The sequence below is a fragment of the Pseudorca crassidens genome, chromosome X (assembly GCF_039906515.1).
Source record: "Pseudorca crassidens isolate mPseCra1 chromosome X, mPseCra1.hap1, whole genome shotgun sequence".
Classification (NCBI taxonomy): Eukaryota; Metazoa; Chordata; class Mammalia; order Artiodactyla; family Delphinidae; genus Pseudorca; species Pseudorca crassidens.
Genome location: NC_090317.1, coordinates 128,366,242 through 128,380,901, shown reverse-complemented (window position 1 = coordinate 128,380,901; position 14,660 = coordinate 128,366,242). Strand labels below are relative to the sequence as shown.

Below are 14,660 nucleotides of genomic sequence, written 5' to 3'. Positions count from 1 at the left end.
ACGTTTTATCTTCCTGTAAATTTTCTTTTAACGAGGGTATCATCAATATAATGGGGTACGTACAGGTCTAAGAGTGACCTCCATATGTCCTGTATCTTGTCCACCTGAGTTATGTGCAATTATTATCTTTTGGCATAACCCTGACCCAGGTGAGCAAAGGTATACTGTGCCCACTTGTAAAATGAAGGCAGTCTGACTCTGAGACATCTTACCAATTGGACTGCGTTGCTGCCATGTATACGTCAGCAAAGTTATTTATTAGTTATTTATTTAGAAATGTGGACCACGTCAAAAAGTTTTCCCTTTCTATTGCTTTATTTAATAACAGATAATCTATTATAAGTCTCCATGACCCTCTGGCTTTTCCAATCATGAACTGCATGATCGTAGAGTCTTATAAATGACGCCTGTCTCCTCCAAGCCTTCAATGATTTGCAGATCTGCAAATCTCTATTGCTAGCTCTAGCTATTAACTATGTACTTAGCACTGGGTAGTTTGACAGACTGTCCCTTAGCCTTATTCATGATTATAAGGGTACTGAATTTGTTTTCACCCAATCCCAAAGGGAAAAAAACCTCCATCTGGAGTTTGTATTTAAGTATAGTGGATCAGAGTGTTGTAAAAGAGGCTCGTGTTGTTAATGGTTTAAACAAGATAAAAGTTGACTTTTGTCCTGCACTAATTCCAGACTGGCACAGTGGCCCTGCTGCATAAAGTCAGCAGGGATTGAGGTTCCCTCTACTGTGTCTTTCCGTCATGATGTAAAAGGTAGATGGGAAACTGAGGCAGCAGCTTTTCTACATCAAGATCTTTGTTTTCACATGCATGAACCACCCATGCTCTGTGTAGCCAAGGAGACCAGGGAAGCTGGGTTCTTGGGGGAGCTGCTGAGCTTCCAGAGAAAATGCAAGATCTCTTCTACTTATAGATCTTGTCCCACATCATCTTAAAAACTAACCATCCAATAAAAATTAACAACAAAAAAAGAAGCAACCGTACTCCAATAAAAATTAAAACAAACAAAAAACTAACCAGCCCACTAATACACACGACAGCTTGGACAATTCTCAAGCGAACCATCTGGATGAACAATACTGGGGGGGGGGGGGGGGTCCAGTCTCAAACGGTCCTGTACTCTACGATGCCATTTAAATGACATTCCAGAAATGACAAAATCATAGACATGGAAAACAGATTAGTGGTTGCCAGGGTTTAGGGATGGGTGTGGCTATAAAAGCGTAGCGTGAGGGGCCCTTGTGCTGACGGAAGAGTTCCGTGTCTCGATCATGGTGGTGGTAACAAGAATCTGCACGTGCGATAAAATACACACACGCGCCAGTGCATGGAAACTGGTGAAACCTGAATACGCTCTGCGGATGGTACCAACGTCAATTTCCTAGTGTTTACATGACACTATGGTTGTTACAGAAGATACTACCACTGTGGACACCAGGTGAAGCTTACATGGGACTTCCTGTACATTTTTTTTTTTTTTTTGCAATTTCTTTTGAATCTGTGATTATTTTTAACATAAAAATACTTTAAAATCTAAGTAAATATTAGATTAAACCAGACTGTGTCTCATGAGCATAACTGCCAGTTTGAACCCCTAACCACCCCTGTGCCAACGAGAAGGCAGACTCCTTTCTTTTAAAGCCACAGTCCAGGTTTTCACATCGTGTCCACATCTGGCCCACTGGCCAAAGCTTAGCTACGGGACCTCAACAAGCTGCCCGGCTGAGTGGGAAATGTAGTCTTCATTCTGGGAGCCTAGGTACCCACTTAAAAATCAGAGGTTTTAGTATTAAGAAAAATAGCATTCCTGAGTAATTTACGGGACAACTAGCTGTCCGTACTGCACTAATTATCTAAATGTTGCCATTTCAAATTCTCTGAAAACCCAGCTATTTGCCATTTTTGACTTGGTTTTGACAGCAAATGTAAGCTACATTGTCAAAATACCTGCTATCTAACCTCTTCAGCCCCCTTAAGCATGTCTGGGTTTCCCAGAAGATTACTAACATGCTGATTTCCTCTTCTGAAGTTCTGAATCCTCCAGTTCATGTGTGATTGGTTCTTGTGCTACATATCACTTTGCTCACGGCACCTAATACTGACCTAAGCCAACGTGGGCGGGCAGAAGTGGCGAGGACCTTTCAGTAAATGCAGGTAGGCTCTGAGGCTCAGAGGTTTACTTTTACCTCTCCTACCTCCTGGCTAATGCTTGAAGGCAGGCCTCACTCCTCCCTGCCCTCTGGGAGGTAGGTATTCCAGGCTGAGCCCATGAACTCATGCTGAAAAGGAAGAGGAAGGAATTTAGCAAATTCTCTTCCACAAAACCGAGCTTTGAGCCTCTCACCAGGTTTTCCTCCACCTTGGAGCAACACATTACATAGTTCTTGTATGTGTCTGAAATTGGTTGGTGAAGAGAGACTAAAAAGGAAAATGATGTGCGAGGGGAAGTATTTGTAAAAAGAAAAAAAATGGTCCCTTTACAAAAGTAAGGTGAGATTATAAACCTGAAATGGCTCAAGTCAGCGGTTAAACCCTCACGTGGCCTAGAACTCAGAGAGCTAGAAGCTCAAGCTAGAAACCTTTGGGGGTCTCCTAATGGGGTACCTGAAGATTCAGCCAGACTCAGGATCTCTAACAATATTTGTACTTTGGTCTATAACTTAAGACGGTGAATATTAGGAACAGTATAATTTGCACAAATTGTTCGGTTACATATTTTGTTACTAGATGTATATGAATATGTATTAGAGGGTTACGCACTGTGTGTGTAATACACTTTATGTGATAAAAACGGCTCCATGGCCAATTAAGTTTAAGACAAGTTGGGGTCAACGTGAAGCAAGGCTACTGGGGATTTTAATATGCTAACATGCAATGGAAATCCTCAGTGAAAAGGAAGGGGCAAAAACACAGAAGGAAGCATTTTCCTAAAACTGTTTCACCATAGAATGCAGTTTCTATGTGCCAATGTGGGCAGTTACATTTTGTTCTGTTTCGTGAGGTGGAACACACTCTGGGAAGAGCTGATAGTCTTATAAATATGAATACTTCATATTTTTTTTACTGGTAGACTCTTTAATCTGAGGGAACTAAAATATAAAGTATGTGAGGCCTTGTTATATGAGAAGCAATGGAAGGAAAGAATACATGAAAGTTGTGCTGAAATATTTGCAGGCCTGGGGTATCAAAGACAATAGAGAGGGTTGAAACATTCGGCCAAGGGCAGTGACGGAGAGAAGCGTCTGGTATTTTCCCTCCACCCAGCTCACGTTTGCACCAATACCAGGGGAGTTCAGACAGAGACGGAGTCAGAGTGCAGGGCCTGTCCTCACTGCCACGCCCTCCAGGCCTCAGAGTCCCCAAGTCCAGCCAGCTTGGGGGTTGCACAAGAAGGAAGAGTTTTTACTTCAGTAAGAAATTTAAGTTCAAGATGGACAGCAGTACAGGTACAGTCTTTAAGTAATAGGAATTAAATAAGATACCATAAAAGACATCCTCAAGAGATTTCAACATCGAACAGAAAAGAGGGGCTCCAGAGATCCCCAGGACAGCTGTCACTAGAGAAAATAAAAGTCGTTCCACGTTTATTTCTCAGCGAGTGGAGAATCCTCAGTCCTGCCCAGGACCCTTCCTGAACCACTGCCCAGTTAGTCATCAATGCAGGAGCTCTCATTTCTCCTGCTCAGAGAGAAAGCCCAGAGCAAAGGAGGTGAAATCCCAAGGCTGAAAAAATAGTCCTAATGACCAGGGCTGCCAAACAGAGAGCCGACCCATGAAAGGCAGGAACACTGGGACGTCGGGACGCTGGGCCAAGGCTGGAGGCCAATGGCGACCATGGAAGAGAATTCTTCCATTGGGTGGGAGACCAGGTTGAAAACCTCTGAAGTCCTCTCCAACTCAAAGTCTATGAATTCCTCATTCCTCCTGTCTAAACAAAATACTTCAAAGTGCTTTGCTTGCTCTAAGCTAACCTTGCCAACAAAAGCAAACAGTGATGTGAATGGTCCAAAAATTCCCCACAATTGGACGTCTACTGTCAAGCCGTTTTCTTGCTTCAGAATCCTAGCATTTGTGCTTAACTTTTCCTTTCAAGGACAGTCTCCTTTACGCTCCATCTTAGTTGCTCGAGGCAGAGGAGGATGTTTAGGCTTCTTTAGGAAGAGTCATGTGCGCCTGAAACAAAGTCACAAGTGGTGACTCCCATGGGAGGCATCAGAAGTAGACAAGAATGCCAGCCAGTGGGAACAAAGAGTTTGCTCTTCTCCTGCTACCCCCTTAGCTTCCTTCAATAATGCATGGCTGATCATTGAGAAGGTTCTCTCTTCCAAGACTCATCTCTTTTTAAAAGCTGGCACAAAAGGGTCTGTTAGTTTTGCCTTTGCTTTGATACGATTGATTTAGAATCACAAACAAGGCTGCTCCCATCCTCCAGCGCTGTCAGCGGATACAAACTACCTATGGGTGATGTCCCAACACATCAACAGGATTTCCCCAAGTTCAAGGCTCTCCTTCACAGCTTTTTTCTTTTTCTCCTTATAAAGATTGGTTTCCTACTCACAACCCTACAAGCATCCTCCCGAGCTTTCTAGACCTTAATGCCACTTATATAATTTTTAATTGACTATGTTCACCCTCATCTACATTTACCCAATCTAGCCTGTCTTCAGTGCATATGTGAAACTACTTCTCACCCTGCCAATTCAGCTCGTAACTTCTTGACGTGACAATTCCATCTTTCTCCCTCTCTGTATCTACCTCCTCTATGCCTTCATTTTCACCACAAGCTTGTATCCCAAGTTGTTTAACATCAGGGTCCCTCAAACCTGTCACTCTTGGCATTTGGAGCCAGATAATTCTTTGTTGTCAGGGTCTATCCTGTGCATTCAAAGTGTGGCAGCATCCCTGGCCTCCCCCTACTAGATGCTAGTAGCCCCTGCCACCTCCCAGCTGTATCTCCTGATACTGTCAAACACCCCTTGGGGAGAGGGGACAAAAATCACACACTACCCCACTGAAACCACCTGCCACATAACAACGGGGAAAAGGTTCCTTGTGTCTGTCCAGTGTACTTTTGGGGAACACTGTCACCTGGGCTGCTGAACAAAGTGCTTCCTCAGATACCAGCTTGGGGCTGCCCTGAGGATGTGACTAGAGGATGAACAATGCCCAGAGAGCATGGATCCTCTCCCTCTAGAGTCACAGTCACCCAGGCAACCCTCTGAGCAGAAAGGATGGCACATGTGCAGGTGATGATACAGGAGAAGTAAGCAGGGCTGAAAGGCAGGGATGGAGTGTGCAGGCCAGGCAGTCAGGGGTGGGGGGACACTCAGGAGGACTGGGCTAAGGCAGGTGCAGGATATCGAAGCATCAAACAGAACCGTCTTGCTAGGGGCCTCCTGAGTCAGAAAGGGGTGGTTCGATGATCCAGGTTTAAGTAGGTTGGATCCACAGTCCCCACGGCCACGAATCACAGGGCAGGAGCTAACCCACAGAAAGCACTGGATCACACCCACATCCCAAGGCGAAGCTGGCCTTCCTCGGAGCCTTTTTGATGTTGCTGTGGAACATGGCCCAGGCCCAGAGATGAGTCAAAGATGACTTTAAGGAAAACAGGTGTGCGGGTGCTGGGCAAACGGGAGTGGCTCGCCGCACCTCCCCCTCCTTGCCTGTCCCCTGGAGGGCTGCCTCAGAGCACGGCCACACTCCCTGCCTCTGGGAAGTCTCTTACTTGTCCACAAGTCTAGATTCTCCAGCACCTCACACCACCCACTTACCTACTGGAGTCAATTACCCTTCAACCAAGAGACCCTAGGAATCTAAAAGCAGAGGAAACAGAATATTATAGAATTATTATATATAATATATATAATATTTTTATATAATTATTATATAATATATATAAAATATTATATATAATTATTAATATTATAGAATTATTATTATTATTATAGAACAGAATATTATACCTCCAAAGGTATTCTCCCACTTGGAGTATTTATTTCCACAACCAAAAACCTAGGATTGACTCATTTAGTAACTCTGCTTTCACATCTAAGTCCAGTAGAACCAATTTGTTTTCTCACTACTTCCCTCTCCCAGATAAAAATGCAAGGTGCTTTCCAGTAATAAACACTGAGCTAGTGATCCAGGCATCCACGTGGGTGGGCGACACTGACACCATGTTGGGGGTGAGGAAGAGGACAGACAGAGAAGAGTTCACACTCCCTGCTTCCACTCACATGAAGTTTCAAGGACACACAACACTAATGGATGGTGAGGAAAATCAGCAGATACACAGCCTGGAGCCGACAGAGAGCCTGGCAGGAGCAGGAGGGCAACGGCAGGTGCTGCACGAAAGATGGACGTCGATCTTGGTATCGGTTACACAGGTGCAGACAGAGGTGAAACACATCACGCTGTATGCTAAAGACGGGCACACGGCATGCGCTTTACTGTTCATAAGTTATCACTTAGTTTAAAAATGTCAAGGTGCTTTCAAACGATGTAAGATACTGCAAGAAAAATAACACAGGAAGCACAAGAAACCTTTTCTGACCCTAGAAAAGGACACAATATATTTGTCCTACATGTATCAGAAAGCATTACTAATGTTCTCAGGAGACCCAGGTACATTTCCCACTCTGTGAGGATGACATTTTTAATTGGGCAAAAAGATTCTTGTGGTCTTGTGTGTAGATGAGGCTCTCAGTAGGTGAAAGGACACAGAGAAAACGAGCGCCAGCGGCACGAGCGCCAAGCTGCCGTGCGCGGCTGCACGTGGAAGCAACATCCCATGTCATAAACATCCTAGGAGGTGTCCTGAATCTGGGTCCCTGAGGACCAAGGACACCTGCCTCAGAAACTCACCGGTGGATGGCCTCCTTCTGAGCCCAGCTTCAGAGACTCGTGGTGACACGATTCACAGAGATGGCTGCATTTTAGCCTTCGTTTTGCGACGTAGCCAAGGAAGCTAACTGGCACGTGTGGAGCTGCCTTCTCAAAGTCCACCAGCTGGAACAGGACTGAAGGCACCTGCAGCTCATTAAGACCCCTGAGTAGCGATTCGTTCATTTGCTTAAGGTGAACACAGATTTGAGAAAAGTGAGGGCACATTGGGTCAGCACCTTAGATTGACTGGGAATCCAAACTTACTTGCCGCAGAGAGAGAGAGGAGTCTGTTACTGATGCCAGTCTCTCCTGGCAGGGGCCCAGGTGTCCCTCAGTGTCCGCAGTGAAAGGCCAAACCCGACTTTCCACAGCATCACTGAATAAAGTGTTGCACACATGGGTGGGCCCTGGGTGCATCACAGATACTGGCATGTTCTAAGACAAAAGGGTCCTCACGATACCACAAAAAAGATGTTAAAAAATAAATAATTTTTAAAAAAAGCCAGCCTGGGATCTGATCGGTCCGGGCGCTGGTTCTCAGGCTGCGGCAAGCAGCGGCAGCAGCTGGCAGGCTTTCGCACACCAGATCCCCGGGCTCTAACTCCAAGCTCCTGCAGCAGCTGGCAGGCTTCTGCACACCAGATCCCCGGGCTCTAACTCCAAGCTCCTGCAGCAGCTGGCAGGCTTCTGCACACCAGATCCCCGGGCTCTAACTCCAAGCTCCTGATTCAGGGGCTCTGGGGGGGCAAGCTCTAGATTAGATTAGAGATTAGAGATTAGGATTAGATTAGGATTAGAGATTCATAAATAAGAAAAAAACTCATTTGCTACTCTCAAAAAGAGTTCTTGAGGAGGAGAAACCAAGATGGCGGAGCATAAGGACGTGCGCTCACTCCCTCTTGCGAGAACACCAGAATCACAACTAGCTGCTGGACAGTCATCGACAGGAAGACACTGGAACTCACCAGAAAAGATATCCCACGTCCAAAGACAAAGGAGAAGCCACAATGAGACAGTAGGAGGGATGCAATCACAGTAAAATCAAATCCCATAACTGCTGGGTGGGTGACTCACACACTGGAGAACACATACCACAGAAGTCCACCCACTGGAGTGAAGGTTCTGAGCCCCACGTCAGGCTTCCCAACCTGGAGGTCCGGCAATGGGAGGAGGAATTCCTAGACAATCAGACTTCGAAGCCTAGTGGGAATTGATTGTAGGACTTTGGCAGGACTGGGGGAAACAGAGACTCCACTCTTGGAGGGCACACACAAGGTAGTGTGCGCATCGGGACCCAGGGGAAGGAGCAGTGACCCCATAGGATACTGAACCAGACCTACCTGCTAGTGTTGGAGGGTCTCCTGCAGAGGCGGGGGGCGGGGGGGAAGCTGTGGCTCACCATGGGGACAAGGACACTGGCAGCAGAAGTTCTGGGAAATGCTCCTTGGCGGGAGCCCTCCCAGAGCCTGTCCAAGGCCCAACAAAGAGCCCAGGTAGGCTCCCGTGTTGGGTCACCTCAGGCCAAACAACCAACAGGGAGGGAACCCAGCCCCACCCATCAGCAGACAAGCGGATTAAAGTTTTGCTGAGCTCTGCCCACCAGACCAACAGTCAGCCCTACCCCCCATCAGTCCCTCCCATCAGGAAACTTACACAAGCCTCTTAGATAGCCTCATCCACCAGAGGGCAGACAGCAGAAGCAAGAAGAACTACAATTCTGCAGCCTGTGGAACAAAAACCACATTCACAAAAAGACAGATGAGATGAAAAGGCAGAGGGCTGTGTACCAGATGAAGGAATGAGATAAAACCCCAGAAAAACAACTAAATGAAGTGGAGATAGGCAACCTTCCAGAAAAAGAATTCATAATAATGATAGTGAAGATGATCCAGGACCTCGGAAAAAGAATGGAGGCAAAGATGGAGAAGATGCCAGAACTGTTTCACAAAGACCTAGAAGAATTAAAGAACAAACAGAGATGAATAATACAATAACTGAAATGAAAAATACACTAGAAGGAATCAACAGCAGAATAACTGAGGCAGAAGAATGGATAAGTGACCTGGAAGACAGAGTGGTGGAATTTGCTGCCGTGGAACAGAATAAAGAAAAAAGAAGGAAAAGAAATGAAGACAGCCTAAGAGACCTCTGGGACACTATTTAATGCAACAACATTCTCATTATAGGGGTCCCAGAAGGAGAAGAGAGAAAGAAAGGACCCAAGAAAATATCTGAAGAGATTATACTAGAAAACTTCCCTAACATGAGAAAGGAAATAGCCACCCAAGTCCAGGAAGCGCAGAGAATCTCAGGCAGGATAAACCCAAGGAGAAACATGCTGAGACTTATAGTAATCAAATTGGCAAAAATTAAAGACAAAGAAAAATTATTAACAGCAGCAAGGGAAAAATGACAAATAACATACACGGGAACTCCCATAAGGTTAACAGCTGATTTCTCAGCAGAAACTCTACAAGCCAGAAGGGAGTGGCATGACATATTTAGAGTGATGAAAGGGAAGAAACTACAACCAAGATTACTCTACTGGGCAAGAATCTCATTCAGATGCAATGGAGAAATCAAAAGCTTTACAGACAAGCAAAAGCTAAGAGAATTCAGCATCACCGAACCAGATCTACAACAAATGCTAAAGGAACTTCTCTAAGTGGGAAACACAAAAGAAGAAAAGGACCTACAAAAAAAAACCCATAACAATTAAGACAATTGTCATAGGAACATACATATCAATAATTACCTGAAATGTGAATGGATTAAATGCTCCAACCAAAAGACACAGGCTTACTGAATGGATACAAAAACAAGACCCATATATATGCTGTCTACAAGAGACCCATTTCAGACCTAGGGACACATACAGACTGAAAGTGAGGGGATGGAAAGAGATATTCCATGCAAATGGAAATCAAAAGAAAACTGTAGCAGCAATACTCATATCAGATAAAATAGACTTTAAAATAAAGAATATTACAAGAGACAAGGAAGGACGCTACATAATGTACAAGGGATCAATCCAAGAATAAGATATAACAATTATAAATATATATGCACCCAACATAGGAGCACCTCAATACATAAGCCAACTGCTAACAGCTATAAAAGAGGAAATGGACAGTAACAAATAATAGTGGGGGACTCTAACACCTCACTTACACCAATGGACAGATCATCCAAAATGAAAATAAATAAGGAAACAGAAGCTTTAAATGACACAACAGACCAGATAGATTTACTTGATATTTATAGGACACTCCATCCAAAAACAGAAGATTACACTTTCTTCTCAAGTGCGCATGGAACATTCTCCAGGACAGATCACATCCTGAGTCACAAATCAAGCCTCAGTAAATTTAAGAAAATTGAAATCATATCAAGCATCTTTTCTGACCACAACATTATGAGATTAGAAATGAATTACAGGGAAGAAAACGTAAAAAACACAAACACATGGAGGCTAAACAATATGTTATTAAATAACCAGGAGATCACTGAAGAAATCAAAAAGGAAATCAAAAAATACCTAGAGACAGGGCTTTCTTGGTGGTGCAGTGGTTGAGAGTCCGCCTGCAGATGCAGGGGACATGGGTTCGCGCCCCGGTCCGGGAAGACCCCACATGCCGCAGAGTGGGTAGGCCCGTGAACCATGGCCGCTGAGCCTGCGCATCCAGAGCCTGTGCTCCACAACGGGAGAGGCCACAACAGTGAGAGGCCCATGTACCGCAAAAGAAAAAAATACCTAGAGACAAATGACAATGAAAATACGATGATCCAAAACATATGGGACGCAGCAAAAGCAGTTCCAAGAGGGAAGTTTATAGCCATACAAGCCTACCTCAAGAAACAAGAAAAATCTCAAATAAACAATCGAACCTTACACATAAAGAAACTAGAGAAAAAAGAACAAACAAAACCCAAAGTTAGCAGAAGGAAAGAAATCATAAAGATCAGAGCAGAAATAAATGAAATAGAAACTAAGAAAACGATAGCAAAGATCAATAAAACTAAAATCTGATTCTTTGAGACGATAAACAAAATTGATAAACCATTAGCCAGACTTATCAAGAAAAAGAGGGATGGCTTCCCTGGTGGCACAGTGGTTGGGAGTCCGCGTGCTGATGCGGGGGACCCGGTCCAGGAGGATCCCGCGTGCCACGGGGCAGCTGGGCCCTTGAGCCAGGGCCGCTGAGCCTGCACGTCCAGAGCCTGTGCTCTGCGGTGGGAGAGGCCACAACAGTGAGAGGCCCGCAAACCGCAAAAAAAAAAAAAAAAAAGAGGGAGAGAACTCAAATCAATAAAATTAGAAATGAAAAAGGAGAAGTTACAACAGACACTGCAGAAACACAAAGCATCCTAAGAGACTAGTAAAAGCAACTCTATGCCAATAAAATGGACAACCTGGAAGAAAGGGACAAACTCTTAAAAACGTATAACCTTCCAAGACTGAACAAGGAAGAAACAGAAAATATGAGCAGCCCAATCACAACTAATGAAATTGAAACTGTGATTAAAAATCTTCCAATAAACAAAAGTCCAGGACCAGATGGCTTCACCGGTGAATTCTATCAAACATTTAGAGAAGAGCTAACATCCATCCTTCTCAAACTCTTCCAAAAATTGCAGAGGAAGGAACACTCCCAAACTAATTCTATGAGGCCACCATCACCCTGATATCAAAACCAGGCAAAGATAATACAAAAAAAGAAAAATACAGACCAATATCACTGATGAATATAGATGCAAAAATCCTCAACAAAATACTACCAAACAGAATCCAACAACACATTGAAAGGATCATACACCACGATCAAGTGGGATTTATCCCAGGCATGTGAGGATTCTTCAATGTATGCAAATCAGTCAATGTGATACACCATATTAAACTGAAGAATAAAAACCATATGATCATCTCAATAGATGCAGAAAAAGCTTTTGACAAAATTCAACACCCATTTATGATAAAAACTCTCCAGAAAGTGGGCACAGAGGGAACCTACCTCAACATAATAAAGGCCATATACAACAAACCCACAGCAAACATCATTCTCAATGGTGAAAAACTGAAAGCATTTCCTCTAAGATCCAGGAACAAGACAAGGATGTCCACTCTCACTACTATTATTCAACATAGGTTTGGAAGTCCTAGCCATGGCAATCAGAGAAGAAAAAGAAATAAAAGGAATACAAATTGGAAAAGAAGAAGTAAAACTGTCCCTGTTTGCAGATGACATGATACTATATGTAGAGAATCCTAAATTGCCACCAGAAAGCTACTAGAGTTAATCAATGAATTTGGTAAAGTAGCAGGATAGAAAATTAATGCACAGAAATCTCTTGCATTCCTATACACTAATGATGAACAATCTGAAAGTGAAATTAAGGAGACACTCCCATTTACTACTGCAACAAAAAGAATAAAATACTTAGGAATAAACCTACCTAGGGAGACAAAAGACCTGCATGCAAAAAAGTATAAGACACTGATGAAAGAGATTAAAGATGATACAAACAGATGGAGATATATACCATGTTCTTGGATTGGAAGAATCAATACTGTGAAAATGACTATACTACCCAAAGCATCTACAGATGCACTGCAATCCCTATCAAATTACCAATAGCATTTTTTTACGGAACTAGAACAACAAATCTTAAAATTTTTATGGAGGCCCAAAAGACCCCATGTGGAGACCGAAAAGACCCAAAACACCCCAAGGTAGCCAAAGTAATCTTGAGGGGAAAAAAATGGAGCTGGAGGAAGCAGACTTCCTGACTTCAGACTACACTACAAAGCTATAGTAATCAAGACAACATGGTACTGGCACAGAAACAGAAATATAGATCAATGGAACAAGATAGAAAGCCCAGAGATAAACCAACGCACCTATGGTCAACTAATCTATGACAAAGGAGGCAAGGATATACAATGGAGAAAAGACAGTCTCTTCAATAAGTGGTGCTGGGAAAACTGGACAGCTACATGTAAAAGAATGAAATTAGAACACTCCCTAACACCATACACAAAAATAAACTCAAAATGGATTAGAGACCTAAATGTAAGACGGGACACTATAAAACTCTCAGAGGAAAACATAGGAAGATTACTCTTTGACATAAATCACAAAAGATCTTTATTGATCCACCTCCTAGAGTAATGGAAATTAAAACAAAAATAAACACATGGGACCTAATGAAACTTAAAAGCTTTTGCACAGCAAAGGAAACTATAAACAAGACGAAAGACAACTCTCAGAATGGGAGAAAATATATGCAAATGAATCAATGGACAAAGGATTAATCTCCAAAATATATAAACAGCTCATGCAGTTCCATATTAAAAAAACAAACAACCCAATCCAAAAATGGGCAGAAGACCTAAATAGACATTTCTCCAAAGAAGACATACAGATGCCCAAGAAGCACATGAGAAGCTGCTCAATATCACTAATTATTAGAGAAATGCAAATCAAAACTACAATGAGACATCACCTCACACCGGTTAGAATGGGCATCATCAGAAAATCTACAAACAACAAATGCTGGAGAGGGTGGGGAGAAAAAGGAACCCTCTTGCACTGATGGTGGGAATGTAAATTGATACAGCCACTATGGAGAACAGTATGGAGGTTCCTTTTTAAACTAAAAATAGAATTACCATATGACCCAGCAATCCCACTTCTGGGCATATACCCAAAGCAAGCCATAATTCAAAAGGACACATGCAACCCCATGTTCACTGCAGCACTATTTGCACTAGCCAGGCCATGGAAGCAACCTCAATGTCCATCGACAGATGAATGGATAAAGAACATGTGGTACATATATACAATGGAATATTACTCGACCATGACAAGAAATGAAATTGGGTCATTTATAGAGACATGGATGAACCTAGAGACTCTCATACCTAGAGAAATAAGTCAGAAAGAAAAAAACCAAATATCATATATTAACGGATATATGTGCAATCTAGAAAAATGGTATAAACTTATTTGCAAAGCAGAAATAGAGACACAGACATAGAAAACAAACGTATGGATACCAATGGGGGGAAGGTGATGGGATCGATTGGGAGATTTGGATTGACATATATACACTACTACGTATAAAACAGATAACTATGGGAACATACTGTATAAAAAATAAGAGTTAAAAAATTTTTTTAAATAAAAAGCAACCTCCTTTAAATAAGTTTAATTAGAAAAGCACAGTGATACAGAAAGAACAAAGGCTTTGGAAGCAGGCAAACCTGGGTTCAAATCTTGACTCCCCATACCTGTTGGCTCTGACTTGGGCTGTGTACTTATATTTTCTGACATTTGGTTCCTTTGTGGTGTAATGAGATTCTGTTTAGCAAATAAGGTTAAAGCACTTAGGACAGTGGTCCATTTCCCAGTATGCATATACCTTGTACCAAATAAATAATACAACAATAATAAGTAAATAGATAGGCATGTGTTTTAGCACCGCTTTTCTCCCCCAGCCCATCAAAGGGAACACTAGCACTTGATTCCAAAACCAAAGAAAAGCACAGTGGTTAGCAGATGGAAAGAGAATGGTAGAGGTCCCTGAGGAGTGGAAGCAAGAGACTTGGGGAAGACAAGACAGCAGTGCAGTGGAGAGTGGTGAACTCCACCTCTATCCAGCTCTGGATTCCAAGGGTCAAAACCAGTTAACACCTGGTCAAAAGTGGTAAATAGAAACAAAGTACTGACACAAGCTACAACACAGGTGAAGCTTT

The 14,660-nt window shown here is 43.0% G+C and overlaps 1 long non-coding RNA gene across 4 annotated transcripts in view; it reads right to left on the bottom strand.

Moving 5' to 3' along the window:
* LOC137217625 (uncharacterized) overlaps nucleotides 1-14,660 on the bottom strand; it is a 212,442-nt gene that overhangs the window by 38,160 nt on the left and 159,622 nt on the right. For 2 of the 4 annotated variants that reach the window (XR_010940152.1, XR_010940151.1), the window contains exon 2: nucleotides 2,203-2,295. The exons of the other annotated variants lie outside the window; for them this stretch is intronic. This is a non-coding gene — a long non-coding RNA (uncharacterized lncRNA). The remainder of the gene's footprint in view (nucleotides 1-2,202; nucleotides 2,296-14,660) is intronic. 4 annotated transcript variants of the gene reach the window in all.